Genomic DNA, 8878 nt, shown 5'->3' on the forward strand with positions numbered 1-8878 from the left:
AGAGACTTCATAGCCAAAGGAGAGCTGCTGTGGTTCTGGCTCTGTCCACAACTTGGGCCCAAGCTGCCAGGGCTCCCTGCTGTAAATCAGGGCCAGAGCTGTCTCTGCTCCTACCTGGCCAGGGTTGAGGTCACTGTGTTCTCTATGCTCGGGGCCGGGGCCGGGGCCGGGGCCGGGGCTGGAGCCAGAATCACTACGTAGGGAAGTGGTGGCAGAGTGGAGTAGGCAAGGGGGGTAGGCACCAGGGGAGGCAGTAGTGTGGGGAGGGGGCAAGCACCAAGGAAGTGCGGGCAGGCCAGGTGCAGGAGTCAGGTCATCTAACTCACCAGTGCCACTTTCCCAACCACATCAGTGTGGGGGATGAATTTAAGATGACTTTCCATTGTATACATGGAAAATTATAACAAATTTGTATAGAATCTAATTACTGGGGTAAGTGGGGGGTGTCATCTTATGTTCAAAGTTGTCTTAGATTCAGGTAAATACAGTGCAGCAGTCTGTCCTTAAGAGAAGTTTGGGGTTAGTGTAGTCTGACCATGTTTTATGGGGGAAATTTGAAAAGAGCTGACCTGCATGAGGCGTAGCTATAGAACTGGACAGGAGTCAGGACTCGTTTGTCTTTTCCTGGCCTCCTGTTGACCTGGATGTGTTGAAGTTCTCTGAAAGTAAGGCCCTTATTTTCTCTGTCTTGTTTTAATTCTCTCCTGTGTAAAATGGGTAGCAGTATAGCTAATGTTTCCAAAGCACTCAGGTGACGAGTACTAAAGGAGTGCAGCATCCTTCAAGGCTCCCATCCTTAGCTTGTCTTCTAAAAGTATGAGACCTTTCACTAGAACAAGTGACTCATACAATTAAATGCACAAATCAAGAAAGAATAAATATGTTCCTGGTCTGTGAATCTCTCCAGATTATCAGATGAGATCATTTCCAAGTGGAGGGGATGGTTCATTCACATAAATTGCTGCCCTTTTTGGCCTGAATAGGTTTGTGGCTAAGAACTGCATGGTCTGGAGAAAATGAGCTATGCTCTTTCCTCTAAGACAGCTGTCTCCAGAGCAGGGCACTGGTAGGGCTGTTGACAGAGGAATGTAGTGTTCTTCCTGTCCTGCAGATAAGCAAAGGGCTTTGGCCTTCTGGGTTAAATTCCAGCAGTTTCTATGAGTATTAAATTGCATTTTAACAGGAAAAAATAACAGCAAGATCTTGCATCTACAGAGTAGTAGAGAAGAAAACTACACTAGAGAAAGGAACAGTGTGAATCTGCTGAACCTGAGTGTACATTCATGCTTGCACTGCAGTGTGTATACCCAGGAATGTAACACTACCTACTTGTTCCCTATTTCCTGATACAGCTCCCCAAAGCAGTGGCTTGTGGGATATTTTGGCCTTCTGGGACCACAGGAGAATGGTAAGAAGAAAGAACAAATCCCATAGCTTTCTAGAGACCTAGCAATGAGTACTAAAAACATTCTCCAACCTGAGGCTGGGATGAACACTCAGCTCTTGTGCCTTGCTCTCCATGAGGTGTCTTGAGGTGATGGAGGGAATCCTGGCAGGATAGTGGATGAGCCTGAGATGACAAGTAGGGCATAGACTTATTGTTGCAATGGTCATGTGCAGCTGCAGCCTGGAGTAGCCAGCCCTGTACTATGCTCCCATGAAATGCTGCTTTGGAAGCTAGTGATCAGGGAGCCCTCTTGTAGCTGTGGTATTACTGGGATAGTGATTGTTCCAGTTTGCTTGAGCCTTGTGCTGGGATGTGGGACAAGAGCACAAAGAAGATTTGGACCTTTGGGGCTATTCAGCAAGCTCTTTCTGTCCTCACTGGCATGGGCCAGCAGTGGTGGGTGGTTAGAGAAGGACCATGCCATGTATAGTCTTGCAAGAATTCCCTTGAACTCCAGGGTCAAATGTGGTCTGTGCACTACTGAGAGAATCTATCTGGGCATAAATATGAGGCAAGCTATAGAGTAGTTAGCAGGCCTGTTAGAGATAATTATGGTGGCTCAGTGGACACAGGCTGTCCTTGCCATAGTTTTAAGTGGTGAGATGAAGGCTGCCATTTCTAGTAGAGTTATGTGCTCAAATCCCTTTAAAATGTAGTAGTATCTAGATGTCCAATTCATAGACTTCTTTGGAAACCCAGGTTAAATGCTGCTTGCACCAGTGTTTTGGCTTCCTGGCTTGAGACCCTTCCTCAATCCTCAGCATTCTCTTGCTTTAAAATGAACAAACCCTTTCACCAGCAACCACTCCCAGGCAAGGTGCATAGCTACAGCTGTTGTTATTGCTTCACATACTGAAGATGTCTATCTCACTAGTGAAATGAGCATGGTCACCCCACTAGGGATCTTTTCTGAGAAAAGGAAAGCTCTTCCTCCCACCCAGTGCAGTAATTCAGCAAGAACCATGTAGTTTGATCTGCCCCCTTCGACCCTGATAAGACATCCGCATTCTCTGCATTGCTGTTAATCAGATAGCATCATTGTGTTTGCTCTGGAGGCAGCTGCGTAGCATGAAATCTGCAGGTTCTGCTTCACTTAAGCTCCTATCTTAAGTTGTATTTTTCCAAATACATATTTGCAATGAGATCAAAACAAAAGCTTGTCTGCCTGGGCCTTATCTTGGGGTTACTTTAGTTCATCTGCAGCTTGCTGAAGCCTAAATTAAGCTAGTGTATCTGATGATACAAACACTATCCAGGCCCCTGGATGTGCACAAGATCATCTCATCTGTACTACCTTAGCATGGGTATTGAGGATCTTCAGAGATGCCCAGGCTTCCCAACTCGTACTACTATGCACATGCCCTATAAGAGATACAGGGGCCTCATCATGTGCCTAAGTATGCTGGTATATAAACAGCACTGCCCTGAAGATAGACCCCCCTACAGCCATGTCATGAAGGGGCCTAAGGCTGCATCTTTTGCCTTTTGCCTGTTGCCATTTTTATGAAGAGTTTGTATTGTACACTTGCATAGAGGATAGATAGATGGGACAATGTACATGGGAGCATACAAGATAACTGCAGGCAGAATCACTGGCAAACAGAATGGAAGTAGGTGAGATCCACAACTAAATTAAACTAATCAAAAGCTTTGTACCAAGCAAATCAAACAGGTTTGAACTGCCCTGGGTTTCCTCCCTCGCTTCCTGCCAAGCTACTCCTGTAGCCCTAAACAAGATCTATTACAGCAGGGACAAAGAAGAGTGGGGACTCATTATAGAGAGGGGGTCAGATTTACCTAACTCCCATGACTGTAATGGGTTCATACCTCATACACCTAGATGAAATGCAGCAGTAGATCAAGCCTACAGTTTAAAGATTCAGGTCCTTCCTGTGCTGTATACCCTTTCTTTAGGTAGACCCAGTTTAAACAATTGGTTTCTCTTTTTTATCAAATATTTTGACCAAATGTAACTTCATACCAGCTCCAAAGTTGCCATTGTGTGGGAGGAGATAGTTCATGCAATGAATGGATGAAGAAACAGTTGATAATTTTGGCCAAATCCATCCCTGCAAGAACTTAGCTAAATTTGTGCCATCCATCTGAACAGCTGAGTACATCTTTCACCTTGTCTTGATATTTTACAAGAAAAGGGCTGATTTTTATTATCCTTTTCTAAAGTCAGGAGACAGCAAAGAAATAACAGGAGGCATTAACTGCAGAAGTTTTGAGTGTTCAATGAAAGCTGGACTCTATTCATCCCTTGCGAGTCCTTAGTTGTGCTTGGCATCTGTTCTGGAAGGTTGTTTTGCTGAAATGTCTAATGTCAGTGCTTCCTTTGCAGTATGGAAAAGGAAGAGAAAACATGGAACAACAGCCAGGCCAGGGGGAACTTCTTCTCTTGTTGTCCAGGTCCAAAAGATTGTATTTTGAATTGCTGACAAAATTTTGAAAAGGGGAAAAAAATCTGCAAAACATTGCCTTGTTGTGTTTTTGTTTTATTTTGCTGAAAAATTCTCCACTTTTCAATCTTACTGGTTAAAAATAATTGATTTTTAAAAATAAAAATGGAGCAAGGTATATCTCAAACTTTCCCCTCCTTCCCTGTGCTTCTTCCCCTACTGGCTCTAATGGGAATTCATAATCCCATCTTTCCTTAACATCCAAGCTATCTTCTTCAAACAAGAGAACATGAAAGCTGCTGCATGCTTGTCTTAACCAACCTTTCTACAAGACGCAACTGCTGCCTAAGCAGTATGTTCTGGTTCAGTTGTACACTTCCAGTATTTCAACATTTACAAGCCATAACCACTTGAGATGATTTATTTTTCTTTCTTTGAGGATTAGCTTTGGTGCATTTTTATAGTTCTCATCTTTCTGGCCTTCCAAAATACAACTGCAAGCATGTCAGGAGATTTTTGGGAACAGAAAAAATATCTCCCTAAACATAATCAGTTTAAAAGGACAGCCTTTCTTGCTGGAGGATGGAGGTCTGTCACCATTTTATTACTCAACATATAATTAAGACTGGGTACTAGAAGGAGCTTAAGTCTACCTCACCAGGGTTTTTTTTAATTCTGATAGATTCTGGTATATTAGATCCATGGAGCCATTCTGCAATGCTTCCCGGAAATACATACAGATAAAGCAAACTTACTGTGGAAGTTTATTAGTGAAGTCATTCTGTAAACTGGATCGACAGTGCAAATGTGGACAGGAGTTGGGTGTCCAGCATGAGTGAATCAGAGTCTCTGACAAGTGGCACAAAAACATTATCCTTCCTTTACTTCTTGTGTTGAGGAACACTGAGGACAAGAAACCATTACCTGGTTCTGGTATTTTTCAGTACAGATGGTAAATGACACAAGAGGATAGAGACAAAAAGAACAGTAAGAACAAATTACCCTTTCCTAGACCTGAAGAGCACTATCACTGTTTTGCCAAATGATAGCCGAAGTGGGAGCCATGCAGATCTGTTGAAGGAAAATTCAGTGGTACAAAATCCAAGTATGTTCTTAGTGGTTGCTTGCCCTTTGCATGCCAGTCTAAGAACAGAGATGGTCACAAACAGAAGGATGGCCTTCTTTTGAAGCAACTTTGGTGCAAGAATTAACTTGGTTCATAGCAATTAAGGCAGACAGCAAACTCTGAGGAGCTTGCAACACAGAAATAATAATAATAACATGACATAACTTCCAAGACTGTTCAATGCCCACACACTAAGAACTTGTAGGACTGTGGACTTGGATACAGGTCTGTCATCTTGGACATGAAACACCAGTATAATTCACATCAGTTTTGTACAGTGATGTAAACTCCACCAGAAAGCAGTGCAGAGAGATGAGTAATCTGGAAGTAGCTGCCACAGTAGGTGCTATTAAAACTCTTTGCCACCAAGGAACAGGTTACAGCCTGTTTGCATTGTGCAGACTGTTACCCCAGTATAACTGCAGACACACAATATTTACACAAGTGGAGTTTTACCCACTTTCTCCCCCCACATCCCCTTCAGGGTCAAGCAGTGCCAGATCCCAGTACGTTACACTGGTGTAGCGCTACCTATGATGAGTTCACACCTTTTCTAAGAGCCATGTAAAGGCAAGTTACACCAGTGTAAGTGTGCCATAGGGCTGGATCCTATTTGTCAGCAGACTACCTGGTGTCTCCTGCCATAAAAATTGGTCATAAACTCTGTTCTAAAGCTGTACCAAGGCCAAACTCAGCAAAATACTCATGATGCTCTTTTGGCCACACAGGTGTGCTGCATTGTTTGGGCAGCACAAAGCACTCAGGAAAAACAGTGTGTCTGGGTTTGTGTTCAATTTTACAGCATTTTTATATGTACCCAGCAAGTTTCACGCTGTTTGATGCCCAAGCTCCCCTTATATTTACAGGACAAATACACTGCTCCTCAACTTACTTCAGTTTGACATCCCAGTTAGCTTGTGGCTAGCATTCAAGCATTACTGTGGGTCATGCAGCTCTCTAATTTATGTGAAGGAGGCCTCTATCTGTCAGCATGTACTGAAGGAAAAGGAAGTTTGCCATGGTTAATAGGCAAAATCAAAACCAGCCATGTTTGGGATACATTACGCAAAATGTTCCATATGTATCCACATGGCAAGATTAATCAAGGACACTCGTGTGGTATCTTCCAGGAGACTGTTTAGCAACTCTTTGCTTTTTCTACCATTGCACTTCCGTCAGAAGGTCCCAATGGGTGCCCACTTTCCCAGTCCTCTGTAGGGGTGATTGCAGATGGGGAAATGGAGTGAGAGGGCAATTAAGTAACTTGCTTAAAGTTGCACAGAAAATCTGTGAGGGCATCAGGCATGGAGCCTTAGTCTCTAGATCAGTGTTTCTCAACCAGTGGGGCATGTCCCACTGGTGGGACACGAAGGTTGTGTAAGTGAGACTTATCCAAAAAAAAGTGGCATGCTTGAGAAAGGTAGGGGGCCTGCAGGCTCGAGATTCTGCAGGAATACACCTCCTGGAAAAAGTGGGGTTTTGTTTTTATCATGGTGGGACCAGGGGTTTTTGACAAAATGGTTGGTGGGAAATAAGGTGCAAAAGGTTGAGAACCACTGCTCTAGATGACCAATCCCATGTTTTAATTGCAAGGGAAACCTAGTCCAAGCCTGGTACATGAAGCCTTATAGGCAACATGTGGACGTCAGGAGTCCCCAAAGATCTGATTTCACTCTGCTGCCCATTAAGCATTTTGGCAAGGAGGCATATTTACTGGAAAAGAAAGGATGATGCATTCGCTCCTTAGAGCACAAACAGTAAACATGTTCATCAGGCGGGAGGTTTTATGAGAGATGGAGGCAGTGAAGGGAAAATAACCTTGATACCAAATAAATGTTTTCCCTATGCAGTCAGATCCCATTCGTGATACTGCTGGGTCATGGACAGTTGCTTCACATGGGTGTTTAGAGCAGCATGCGCACATCCAAGCTGAACGGCATTCCCTCCTTGCTACTGCTCTCTCGCCAGGCTTAGGCACCCATGCTTGCATCCTGACTTACCTAGCTGCACTGAACAGAGCAGGGTGTTTGTCCTGCTTGCTATTTGCTTGCTGAAGCCTCGACTGGCCAGCACAAAGTGGGTACAGCCTTCAAACCGGGCTGCAGGGAGCCTGAGAAGTCAGCTCTCCACATTGATTCCACCTGAAAACCTTCAGCCCAGTGCCCACTAGGTGGCAATGCAGTCCTGTTTCTCCACTGGAGGACAGCGCTAAGATGCCAGTCTCAGGCTGCCTCTTGTTTCTGTGCCATTTAACTTTGAAGTGATTTTCGGACTTGTGAAAGGTCCCATATTCATAGCACCAGCGACTAAGTTTCCCCAAGCTGGGACAGAGCAGGGAGGAGCAGAGCAGGCTTCCTGGTGCCCTCTCTTCCATTTGGCCTGAACGCTAGCTGAGCAACTGGCTGTCGGTCCTACTAATGAACCTGCCAGTTAGCAATGGGATTGGGACTTCCAGTACATTTTTCCATAGGCCACTGACCTTCCACCAGTTGCAGTATAAGGGGGAGGTGTATACAGACATATTATGGGGTATAATCTGGGGCCGTCTGACATTTATTAAGGTCCTCCTGCTATTGCCCTCTAGTCTTCTCTACCGAAGGTATGTGTGTATGGAGGACCAGGATTAAGATCATGCTGCATCAGTCACTAGCAATTTCCAGTGTTGCTAGGATTCAAACCAGTGACCTAAAAGAAATTGGCTTTACAAGCCATGCCCAGTAAATGGGAACAGAGCTGTAGGGATGCTGAAATGTACAGGAAGGTTTTACAGCTCCAGTGACACATTTACCACTCTTGAAGCTTGCATTTTCACTTGCCTTTACCTTGGATTACAGAGGGATAGTAAAAGAGTTTGCTTCCACTCTGTCTGTAGTGTCCTAATTCAGATAACTTTGCCTGATGGTAGACAGGGGATAAATAACTCGCCCAGCTGACCTAAAGAAGCACTAGCATTTTACAACCTCTATTAAAAACATTTGGTCCAAGAATTTGCCAGAATTGAGACAAATGCTAATCTTTTTACACCCTCATTTGTAGTGGCAGGAGGCAGCCTGGGTACACATTGGAACTGAATAGGTGGAACTGCTTGATAGGAAATAGATTGAGACAAGTTCTCTGCAGACCTTCACCTGTAAATGTAGACGCACCCGGCCAGTTTCTGCGGAAGGTTTGTGCTTCCACTTTCAGAGACACCGTTCTTTTATAGTTTGTTTGCTGAAAATGTTGGATAAGAACAGAACATGAGACAACAACAACTTCACTGTCAGTGGCAGCTAGGGGCAGTGGATTGGGAGCCAGGAAACCCAGTTTCTATTCCAGTCTCTGCCACTGACTTATTGGGTAGCCTTGTTCAAGCCACTTCCCTTTGCTGTGCCTATAATTCACTTCTTGTGCATTGTCTTCTGGCTTGTATTTTTAGTGTATAGATACTTTGAGGGCAGGGGCTCTCTCTTGTGATGCACAGAAAGCATCTAAGCACAGCACTGATGAACTGTGCAATTCTTCTATGGCTTTGTGTTAACATGTTGGGAAGAATAGTGCCAACAAAAAGGACAGAGAGTGCATTGAAGGTTCAGTGAGAAGCTCAAAGCCACCAGCACTGTAAGTTGTTCTGAGCAGCTGACTCACCCTAGAGCTTAATGTGACCAATGGGTCCTGCTCACATGGAGCAACTTGCTAAAGTAGTCTTATCTGTGATACACCTTTCACCAGGTACAATATAGATACATGTGACCATCTGGTATCCCACCTCTGCCTTCTTCAGCAATAGACAATTGGGGCACCTTCCCAAAGCAGAGGGAAATGTCCTCTTTCTCCAGACCATTGCAGACATTCCCCTCTGGCTACCATCTTGCCTGATACCAGGACTCAATGGGAGATGCCCAAAGCCAGACTGCAGAACTG

This window comes from Crocodylus siamensis, chromosome 4, assembly GCF_052110815.1.
Source record: "Crocodylus siamensis isolate JL-2025a chromosome 4, ASM5211081v1, whole genome shotgun sequence".
NCBI classification, from domain to species: Eukaryota; Metazoa; Chordata; order Crocodylia; family Crocodylidae; genus Crocodylus; species Crocodylus siamensis.